Here is an 11,773-nt window from a genome sequence, read left to right as displayed (position 1 = left end):
ATTGGCAGTTAATTGGTTAAGGTCTAAATATCTCTCATTAAGGAAACCAACACCATTGGATGAAGAGGAACACAGTTTGTGTTTAATGAGATGAGGAACAGCTTTCTTCTTCTGCTTCACCTCACCCACCTAAAGGTCACGTCTATTCTTCTCATATGACCCAATGCCATGGATACCTGTGTGTGTGTGTGTCCTCTGCAGTGTATAATTGAGATAACCAGTTGTTCTCCCTTTAAAACCCTAACTGAAAATCAGTTTACTAATTAAATACCGGATAAGCTGCTCAAATACCATAGTAATTACAGAAAAAGGTAATAGGACAAATGCAAACAATACTGAGCATTTACCTCTTGAAAACCATGGCGGTCAATAATAATGATGGCAGCACATAATGAAACTATGTAACATGCAATCAACAAAGCAATTAACAAATTGATTAATCGTAATATCATACATGTTTTGTTTAAAGATTTACACAATGATTGTATAAAAGGTTATTATGTTATTTTAAGATAAATAATCTTACATGAAGACTTTTGAATATCATTTTTGATTTGGGTAGTTTTTCAGTAATTAAGTAAATAGTGTCAGACGTGGATTTCTTGTCTGTTTATTTCAAATGGCCAGATGAAGTGTCTGTTGTCTTGAGGCTTTGTGGGGTTCACTGAACTAAAACCCTTCACTGGCTTGGCAGCATCTAACAGCCATAATCCCATCCTTCTCTGCCTCCTGTTGTCTGCCTCTTTCTGGCTGTTTGTGCTTCTAATTATTTCAGCGTGCTGGCGAACACAGCATAACCCCATCAAAGCACTGATGTGTTAGCAGGGTCACACAAGTCCAAGTCTGCCACATACATTAGCATACTGCAGTTTTCTTTTTTTATAGCTTGGTTTTGCTGATATACACAGCCACATTTAGACATGGAGTGTGCAGTGAGGTGTCAGGTGGAGCACCTGACACCCCACTGCGCAATGTCTTCCACTTCTGCAGACTGAAGGATTTTACCATGCTGTGTGTATTTGTTTTTGTATTTCAGTGAACTCAACAGACATCTATGTTCAAGGACTCCACTGAAATGAAATAATTTCCACCACAACATTATTAGCATATGCTTTTTATGTTTGGTATTTTCACCTGCGGTAATATCTTTGCATAGTTCACGAACAAAAGATTTGTGCGTGCGTGCAATATGCGACATGCAAGCATACACATGTGTCTTTTGTGATCAATGATATTTTAATTTGTAATATATTTGGATTTTTGTAAATGCATTTTGTCTGTGTGTCTTTCTCGGTGGGTGGTAACTGTTAAACTCTTCCATTTGGGGGGGATTACTCCTCCAGTCAGTCCTGTGGGAGCAGCCAACAGCCCGTCATCTTTTAGAGGAACACTACACCTTCTGATGCTTTAATCCTTTCTTCCCTCTCCTCCCCTCCCTTTCCCACACTCAACCTCTTAACCTCATCTCCCGTTTTCTCCTTCCATCCTCCCTTTTTTGCTGGCGCTTTCAACTTTTAGCTGAAGTGGCTGAAATAGTATATTCAGCAGTGGTTGTGTTAAAAGCTTTGATGTTACAGCTCCAACTGGCGAGTTCGAAATGCTGTTGTATATTGTTATCGGAAGAAACTTTCTGCTTTTTAAGTAGGTGTTAACAAAATGTTACTGACAACAAAAAATTAAAGAAAAAAATTAAACATTTCACTAGTATTTGTTTTTGTTTTCCATTTTCCGTTTTCCATTGCTTATTACAGTAAATGTCGCACAGTGGGAAATAAGATTAATATTATTAACATTATTCCTCATGTTTTGAAATATGTATATAAAAAAAGAAGAAGCATCAATACCACTCCATTATTTCCTTTCATTCATTCTTATTATTCATGCCTTGAATATAACCTTTTATTGTGTCTGGTTCTATATGTGGATTTGTGAGAGCTACTGAATGGGGTTAGATTACATACATTTGAGATGACTGTGTTACAGACAGTGAATGATGTCATGCGACAAGCACAACTAGTGGACAAGAAAAGGTCTAATTCTGTCTCTGCTGCTTGACCTGGAAACAGCCCATTGATAAAGATTTATTAAATGAGCAGGAAGTGCATGAGGATGTGCGTGTGTGTGCGCGTGTATGTGTTTTGTGTATATGAAGATAAAAAAGAACATTTTTTTAATCCAATGAAGAGCCTACAGCCACGATAGCGACTTGATTGACGTTGACCCCCGACTCTTCCTACCACCATGAGGTTCACATTTGTAATTTTGAGTCAAATATCTCTACAACTTAAGCTTTGTTGTTGGGAGTTGAATCCCTGTTCAGTCAAAATCCTCACTGAAATAGATCAAATCTAATTTACTTCTAATCATGTTCGTGTTAACTTCCTTTAAATGTAACTTATAAATAAGCAGTGATGCATAATTCACCTCTCCAAACAGACGTTTATTGAGCTTAAATGTGGGAAATTAGTACCCTTTAAGACACTAAATTGAAAGAAACTTACTTAAAGTGACTTAATTTGAAGTAAATATGAGAATGACAGTGGAACTGCCACTATGTAGCTAGTTATCTGTATTTGTGTATCCTAATAATCAACATTTCCATTATTGCTGCAGGGCCAAGACTTGGTGCCTTTGTGTTTGTCTTCTCATGCACAATATCTAAGCTTAAGGCCAGCGGTTTTTCCTGGATGCCATGTCAGAATCCATTTTTATCCTCGTCCAAGAGTCTCTGATGAGCAGTGAACACTTTTGATGTGTGTGGCTGAAACCTTGTAGGGGTTTGAGCATGCTTTAATAATGAAAGAGCAGAACGGTGTGTGTGTATGTGTGTGCATGTGTGTCTCCAGCGAGGCGAGCTGTGTGAGTAAGGAAATGGGCTTTGTAGTTTGAATGAGTTTGCAACAAGGTCAGGGGGATGGTGTGGTGTGTGTCCCGTCCGAGCTACGATTTATCTGCGTTAGAGACGACTCCCTCACATCCTACGCCGCCCTACGCTCGCTCCAACACACACGTTTATCCCTCTGCTTTCATTCCTTGTAAATGATACATACACTGTTCCACCCCTCCCATGTGCTTGAATCCCAGATAGTCATCTTTAAATGCAGCACCCTAATTATTGCTGCTCCCTGTTTACATTGATGGGGATTATGATTGGTGAGTATGATACAGTACTTTTACTTGGTTGCCACTCTTTGTCTTGCGGATTATATCGGATTTTCTGTGATGGTTGTTATGCTTGTTGCCAAACATGCAGAGTGCCAATTGATTGAGTCTTTGTCAGTCCATATCCTCTATTCTCTATGATGTGTGTACATTACTGACTCTGACATGTCTGACTTGGTCTTTGTCATTATCGGTGTTGATACAAGTTTATTTAGCCCTCACAATTTTAAAGACATATTTTCCCATCACTTTTTCCACATATAATTATGTTTTTTCCAATAACTAGAGAGATTTTAAGAGATTAACACGTGGATACACTGACTCTGCAGTAATTAGTCAAAACCGTTGGCGAGTTGGTTGTTGAAGGTTTAGCACAAAGCCCCTACAGATAGATATACATCTCTGCTGACTCTTGCACAATGCTTTAAGTGTTATTTTCTGCCTTTGGAAATACATGTGCTTTGTTTATTATTGCCTATTTTGGTCCAATACATTGGACTTCATCTTAAGCCCAGCTGAAATAAGGTAGTGCTGCTTCTTGGCCTGTTTATCTTTTGGTTTATCTCAACATTATCTAGAAAGAATATATGCTGTTTGTGAGTTTGGTGTGGTTTCTCCAGGGGTACTTTCTTGTGTTTGTGCTGTGTGTGAGTGGCCAACTCAACTTCAGTGTGTTTTCTGATTGTTGGCTTAACATAGCTGCTAATGTGTTTGCCTACTTATGTGTTTGTGGTAGCTGGCTGGGTGTAGCTTCATACTTAACATACATAATAAATGTTTTTATCTAACTCTGTTGTGGTTGACCACCACTAGTCTCAATAGTGTTAAAACTATTTTCTTAGCAGTTCAGCCCTATGGTGTCTATAACTGGTGATGCGGATAAAAAAATAATACATCAATGAGTTTTACATGGTTTTCTGGAGGAAACTGACAAATACAAAATGTGTAGCACAACAAATGTAACATATTTTAATGAACTGATTATAGGTTGAATCATTGATGATTCTCTTCTATTGGCAAACCACTTATTAATGTGAATGCAAATGTCACAGACTTTTTAAACTGGTAACAGTGTATACGACTTCCTGGTAAAGTGTGCATTGTGTGTTACTTACATACATCTGCCACTTCCTCTCCAATGACAAGACTCAAATACTCTCAGATCTCTCCAGTGATTTCACTTCTCTGTGACAATGCATAATCTGTGGTGATCAGACAGTAAAGATCAGAATCAGTCACGTTGATGATGGAAATGACCAACTCTGAGGAGTTTCTTCTCAGACCAAATGCCAGGGGCTGAAGATCATCTTTCTAAGTAGCAATGCAAGACTCACCAAAGTAAACAAATAAACAATATTCCTGTTTGGTAACCACAGGTAATGAGCTAACCTCCGCATGAATAATAATTAGACTCATAGCTTTGGGTTGATGCTGAACAAATGTGTGCTGTATGACCTTGCAGTCCAAGGACAAGAATACACTGGCTCATTAGCAAAGGAAAACATTAACTGGACTGTTGACTTGCTCGTTGTTTGTCCATCTTCTCTTAGGGGCTATTAGGAGGCATTACACTCTCGCCGGATAACAGATATATCACCGGCTTCCTCTAACATACATATGTTTATGTGCTTCACGCCCAACACTGTATATTCCTTTTTTTTTAAGTCTGTTTTTGGATACATGAATACAAAAATCAAAGTGAACATCTAATGTTGGTTAAGACAACTTTAATGTTGGTTTCTTGACAAATGCTTGTCAAGAAACTGAGACAAAGTGAAGACTAAGCATGGGCTGGAGAACTACAACCCTGTGATTGCATGTCTGATTGTGTCTGTTTTGTCTTTGTGAATATGGAGGCGAGGGCGAAGTGGGGTCCTTGATGATTGAAATAATTGACGTCTCACCTATAGCATCTAACCCAAGCTGTCCATCACAGCCTCACATTCGATGCACGTCATTCTTTCTTTGTGTTGATCATGAAGGGTTGCAGTCTCACACCTGATGCCAGCTCGCTCTCCAGTTTGAGAGACTGTCAGCACGTCTGTCGTCACTATTAATGAGCGCAGTTGTCTGTTTTATATACTTGTCCAATTTATTTCCCTGTCTTGGGTGAGCCAATGTGTCTGATTGTGTGCATCAGACACACGCTTTGGTGTGCATACCAGGCACATATGTGCATATATAGTGTTGTCCCATGCTAATGTCAAATGCAATAGCACTAGACAGGGATTAGCTGATATGGCCCTAAGCAACCGGTGACTCTAAGAGAAAGGTAGCAGGCCAGAAGGGATGTACTATTGTGGCCGAGCATTACATACATTATTCATCAGCTCTGCTCGCATGGCTGGTGATAATGATTTTATCAAATCTGGCAAGATGGGTGGTTGGGTGGGGGAACACGCATCCTGACCATGTATATGTGCCTATCTTTTTTGTCCCTTTTCCAATACAGTATGTTCATGAATTTCAATATGATATGTTTAGCAACAGATATGGCAGGAGGCATGAAATTGGAAACCAATCTGTCTCTCGTCCCTTTAGCCCTTAACTGATATTGCCACCCCCACCGACACATGAACACTGCGATGCCGTCTGATAAGGATTGAAAGGTGGAGTCTATTGTGCTGAAAGGCCAGCTCAGGTGTGCAGGAAGACAGAAGAACCAAACTGGCTATACTCTGTTTATAGTCTGTTTATTCAACAGAAAATGTGACTGCTGAATGGGATTTGATATTCATCCACTCATCGCTGTCCTAACTGCACAGCTGAGAACTAATAAGGAGCGTGTTCACATTTCAAAAGCAGCATGCCAGAGTGCAGACAGAGGAAAACAAGCAATCAAAAAGAAACCCTGATGTTTCTCCAGTCCTCCTCTCTCCTTACATAACATCCTCCACCTGCTGTCGTTACTATTACCTTCTCTGTGCTCTGCTTGTGCCAACATGCCATCACAGTCAGTGCTCTGGGTTGTCCTTAAACTACTAACCAATTTCACCCCGCTCCTTGAATAATTGCATTCCGGCCCAATAACGCTATGTTTGGGTAGGAGTGTGGGAACTGGTCGTCTGAAGTCGTTGTTCATCCTCTTGGGTTAGTTATTTCCTGTTTCAGCCAGCTCCTAGCAGGTCACGACCTTCTCCAGCTAATTTGTTAGATAGCACAGAGAGAAACAAAAAGAGAGAGACAGAAAGGAAGTGGATAGACTGGGAAGAAAATGAATAGACAGGTGATAGGAGACCGTCAGACAGACAGCATACGTGCATGTAGATACACACATATACACAAAAAATGGTGATGCAGTTGGATCGTCTGAGTTAGCTGCTGAAATGTCATCATTTGCCTGCGGGGAAATATCTGTGAATGTGTTGTTCGTGCACCTTTGTGCACTTGTGACTGTCCCATCTCTCCCCTGAGGAGGCTCTGTCAAGTCCTTTTGTTGGGGAGATCTGTTACCTTTCCTGCCCTTTGTCCCGACATGTTTGTCCCTATACATGTTAAATACTCCCACACAGCAGTTATTTTAAGAGCTGCACAGTGCAGCAGATACTGGGGATCATCAGCATATTATGTAAGTGTCCCTGTTTTTCTAATAAAATCCTCTATCCTCAAGCAAAACATTTTGGTAAACTATTTGATGATCCTAAAAATTGTTTTGTTTTGAAGATTAAGAAAAGCTATTCTAAAGAAAAAGAAAGTAATTTATTATTAAAGTATGTTTCATCTAATTATTTGTTCATATTTGTAGATTTACAGATATACACTAATGTAGCATTTTCAGTGGTGAAACTTTTCACTGAATCATTGACCTCCTCAACTCACACATTAACAGGATCCATAAAAGGAATACCTGAAGGATATCTCTGTTGCCCAAGTAAAACCAAAATGAGAGTTTCTCCACACTTCCTGCCTTTTCATGTGGTAATGGCCACAATGTATACAGGGATTTTGTAAATTAAATTACAAAAAATAAATTTTGAAAACAACAATATGGAGTTTCCATCAATAACAAAACTGGAGATTTCATTTACCAAAACATGGTCAGATGTGCTGGGTAGCAAAATGCACTATTCTCATGACTACAAACATTTAATTTCTGCCAAGCATAAATATATTGTGAAACACTTTTCACTGTAAAATGATTATCCTCATCTTGGTTCAAAGGCCTTTCCAATTGTGTCAACCTTTATACTGTTTGTATTTACCTTTGTCACATGCACTTATATGTTTGCTTGTGTAGATGACAAAAGCAAATAGCTAACTACGCAAGTGACAATATGAAGCCTTGACTTTAACCTTATTGTGTCCCATCTGAGCAAAACGTGTCTGGAACATACTGAGCATAGGAATGGACTGGTCTAGGGGATGGTGCTGCATGAGGGATTTGAATAGTTTCAATAGATATCGTGGTACTTTCTTTGCTGTAAAACTGGCTCACTGTTGGAATCTATTCAAATAGTTGTGAATCCAAGTTGACTTCTAACTCTCTGAGAAATAACAGGCTAAACACAGTTTCAACCCTAGAGGTGGTGATTTCTTGATACTCAAAACATGGGAAAAAATAGCAAAACTCTGTTACAACAGGCCTAGTGGGTTGTACGATAGTAAAGGAAAGAACACAGCAGCATAACACAAACTTTAGCCTGTTGTAAAAAAAACCTCTCATGGAAGGTTTCCAAGGACTGAGATGGATTCTTCTTGTTGCACCTTTCTACTCAAACCACATCTCGTACTCATTTTAAGATGAGAAAATAAAAACATCCACACACTCAGATCTGTGCAAAAATATATTTTTTTCCAAAGTTAGCTTTCGGTTGGAGACTTTCTTAAGGGCAAACATAATTGTGCACAGATTCAAGTGTGTGGATGCTTTCTTTCATTAAATTTCATAGTCTATAGCTCCAGCACCTCAGTCGAGAGTCATACTGTGTTTTCTCCTCAATGACATTTCCTATTTACTTTTCAGAGTGTAGGTTTGTATGACAATCCATATATTGTATACTTGTAGGCAGATGTGTTTATGTCTGCATCCTTATTTGTTTATGCTGGCCTGTACTTGTCAACTGTAGCTGTTTGTCTTTGTTTTTTTTGGTGTAGAACTTGAGGCCAGAGAGCCAGCAATTAAAAAGAGGACTGGGACATCTTAAAGCTCCGAGGCACAGACCCAGCATACATGCTGGCAGTCAATTGGCAAGCCGGGGGAGGTGAAATTGGAGAGAGAGAGAAAGAGAGAGGGGAGACGAGAGAGGGGAGAAGGAGGGCAGGGTGAGTGCATGTGGGAGAGAAGAGAACCAGAGAGAAGAAGGCGGGCACATACTCAGCCAGCGCACACACACCCTCTCCTCTGCCTTCAGTCTGGTCTAAGTGTGCAAGAGGCAGCACGTGTGAGAATGTGCTGTAATGTGTGTGTGCGCGTGTGTGTAGAGTCGAACGCTGCGCTGGAGTCCAGGAGACGTCTCGCGGATGCAAGGATTCCCCTGTTTGCTCTTGGAGAGGATACGCGCTGACGGGGTTTTAACCACCACAGGGAATTAACTGTTACTCACACAGGAAACACTGGGAGCTTAAGTAAAGGTAAAGAGATTCATTTCATGTTTTCAGGATGTTTTCGGGGGCTTTATGAGTGACAGAGATAGAGTTGTTTGGGTGTTTAAGATAACTGGCTTTATGTTGTGTGTGTGTTTAGATGATTTGTTAAGCGTTTGGTTGAGTGTTAATGTTTGCGTGAGGTGAAGTTCTAGTAAGGAGTTCAAATGTGTGCGTCTGACTGCATGGTCCATATATGTATGTGTGCCAATGTCTGTATAACAACATATTTTGTCTGCTATCTTACACAATATGTATCTCTGTGTGTGTGATTTAACACTTTACTTGTTTGGTTGCTCTTTTATGTTGATGGGGCTCTCCCACTCTCTCTCTCACACACACACACACACACACGCACACACAGACACAAACACTCATCTACACTACATTTTTAATACAAGAGAACTGCAAGAAAAGATCATTTAAGCACATTTTCACACAAATAGCCAATCTGTATGGGCCAGTGTGTGTGTGCGTGTGTGTTGACGAAAGCACTGTGTCAATCATTAATGTTCTCACTGGGATAGTGCCTGCATGGTTTCCTACCCAAGGTAATTTAGTGATAACAAAATAGCTTAATAGCCCTCAGGACTGGTACCACCTGACATTTCCCCGCCATTGAACAAACTGCTCAGCTCAAAGGGTAAAACACAGTAACACATGGGCATATTTGACAGTGTGCTTTTTACGTAAGAAGTACAGGAGAGATGAAATGACTCCAGATAAAAACTTGAGTGGTTCTTACAGTAATTGTGTGTAGAAAGTGTGTAGTGAGCTGGAGCTAAAGGTTAGTCCTAAACATTTCTGTCTATGCGTCAAAGGTTCACAATGCAAAATGACGAGAGAGGGATCATACGCTAATGCATTTGGATCTGATAAAGTCATTAGCCTACTTTGTATGTCTGAGGGTATGTTGTGTTGTGTGGAAATATGAATAGAGGACAGGAGAGGAAACACTAGACGGAAGAGCTACTTAAATATGAAACAGCAGAAAAAGGCTGTGAAGACTCAGCAGAGAGCGACAGCAGCCAACAACACGATCGAGAGAGCGTGAGAGAGTTAAACAAAAACAAAGGAGGAGAGTGTGCAAATGAGGACTTTTACCTCCTAATGGTTACTTCAGACGTATTAACCATCTGACACTCACATGTGTGTGGGTCTGTAGATATGTTAGTTCTCAGTGGTGCAGAGTGCCATCTTATGTGTTATGATGGGTCAAAGGGCATTGTGTCTCCGTTGTCCTTTCTCCTCCATCACCTCCATGCTTCTTTGTGGAAAAACACATTGATAATTGGTTTGGTCCATTAAGAGAGTTTAGAACAGATCAAATGAAATATAGTATCAATATGATGATGTGAGTTTTGCGGGTTCAATTGTTATTTACTTCTAAATTTGATATCAGGACTTTTTGATCAACAACGTCATAGTGTTTACAGTTTACTGCCTAATATTGCCGTGGCATGCCAAGTCCAGGTGTTAGACAAGCTGATTAAACAAGAAGCCAAAATACCTGCTTTGCAGTTTCCTGTTTATATATTGGACTGGCTTATCCACCAGGGACAATTTAGTAGTTACTAAGTCAGTAACTTATTTCAACTTTCTTTAAGAATATTTGCACTCAGATTTAACTTCAGACTTTGCTATTAGTGTTTTAATATTGAGAAGGATAAATATTCTAAACTAGCCACCTCTTTCCCTCTCTCTGCCTTCTCTTTCTTGTTATCTGTTCTTCATGTTATCTTTCTTTCTATACAATTCACTGCTTCAGTTGCTGCCATGAGGAAGTTGAATATTGTCAGTTGTTTTGAAGAAGTGATCCGTGAAAGGATTTATAGTGGCAGATAAAAACTAGTGTGTGCACACACTCTTTTTTAAAAAATTGACAAAGACCTAGCGAAAGCCTGGGGATGTGAAATGTGTGTGTGTGGGGGGGGGGGGGGGGGGGGGGGGGTAAGCCATTATCTCATACACCATAACACACCCCTCATCCAGGTTCATTTGTATGTGTGTGTCCATTTACTATGTGCAAGTGTGTGTTCAGGACAAATATGTGCATCCACACAACCATGTGCTCCGCCTGTGTACAGCAAGCTAATATAGTATGTGAGTGTAAAAGGGGGGATGGGGCTCCGCTAAGTGAGCCCTGTGGGCTGCGGGTGTGTTTGTATTGTGTGTGTGTGTGTGTGTGTGTGTGTGTGTGTGTGTGTGTGTGTACACTTGGTGACTCAGATTGATACAGTGACAGTCAGCTCAACTGATAGGCAGATACCAAGTCTTAAACCTAAAGTTTGATTATTTACCTTGTATAAGGACCATATTATTGTGATAGGAACACATAACGAACATTGTTATTGAAAGTAGTCACAGCTGTTAAGCTAGCAGCTTGTGGAAGACTCCGGTGACAAGCTATGAGTGCATGGGCAGAATACGAGCAGGTAAACAGGCAGGTAGCCTGTCAATCATTACATCCGGCCGGAAGGAAATGATTGGACGGGCCGATTACAGTCTGAATTTGTCTTCTTTTCGTTTGTCAAAGCATTTGATCAGGATGTAATGAGAATTTCAACAAAAATATAAAGAAGAAGATTACCAAGTCATACTCATCCTTTGATCTGCATGTGTAAAGCTCATACTGCGCTTCATGCATCAAATAATAAATAATAATCACTGTTACCATCATCAACAACATGGAACTCAAGCATGTTGCAGATACTCTCACATCTTTATCCGCCGCAGTGAATATGACTCTTCTGACCTTGTGGCAGAGCAGACGGACGCCCTCGCTTCATGATTATAGATACAGTACATAGGATGCAGTTTGATGAGCATGTGGCGGGCATGATAAAGGGATGATGCAATTAACATGAAAGGGATGATCGCTCTCTCTTTCTCTCTCTCTCTCTCTCTCTCTCTCTCTCTCTCTCTCTCTCATCTTTGTCTGTCTTCCTCTCTCATCTTCTAACTGTTGTTAGAAAATGCTTCTCTTCCTCAAATGTCATCTTATTTCTGCTGTTAAGCACATATAGGG

At 40.1% G+C, this 11,773-nt stretch overlaps 1 protein-coding gene across 3 annotated transcripts in view; it reads left to right on the top strand.

Moving 5' to 3' along the window:
* The first annotated feature begins 8,472 nt into the window (after positions 1-8,472).
* Positions 8,473-11,773, top strand: part of LOC117742340 (T-lymphoma invasion and metastasis-inducing protein 1-like) — a 61,575-nt gene continuing 58,274 nt past the window's right edge. For all 3 annotated transcript variants that reach the window (XM_034549555.1, XM_034549554.1, XM_034549553.1), the window contains exon 1: positions 8,473-8,733. The gene's annotated coding sequence lies outside the window, so the exon portion shown is untranslated. The remainder of the gene's footprint in view (positions 8,734-11,773) is intronic.

This window comes from Cyclopterus lumpus, chromosome 14 (assembly GCF_009769545.1).
Source record: "Cyclopterus lumpus isolate fCycLum1 chromosome 14, fCycLum1.pri, whole genome shotgun sequence".
In the NCBI taxonomy this organism is placed as follows: domain Eukaryota; kingdom Metazoa; phylum Chordata; class Actinopteri; order Perciformes; family Cyclopteridae; genus Cyclopterus; species Cyclopterus lumpus.
The sequence above is the reverse complement of the archived record's forward strand: the minus strand, read 5'-3'. Positions and strand labels throughout refer to the sequence as shown.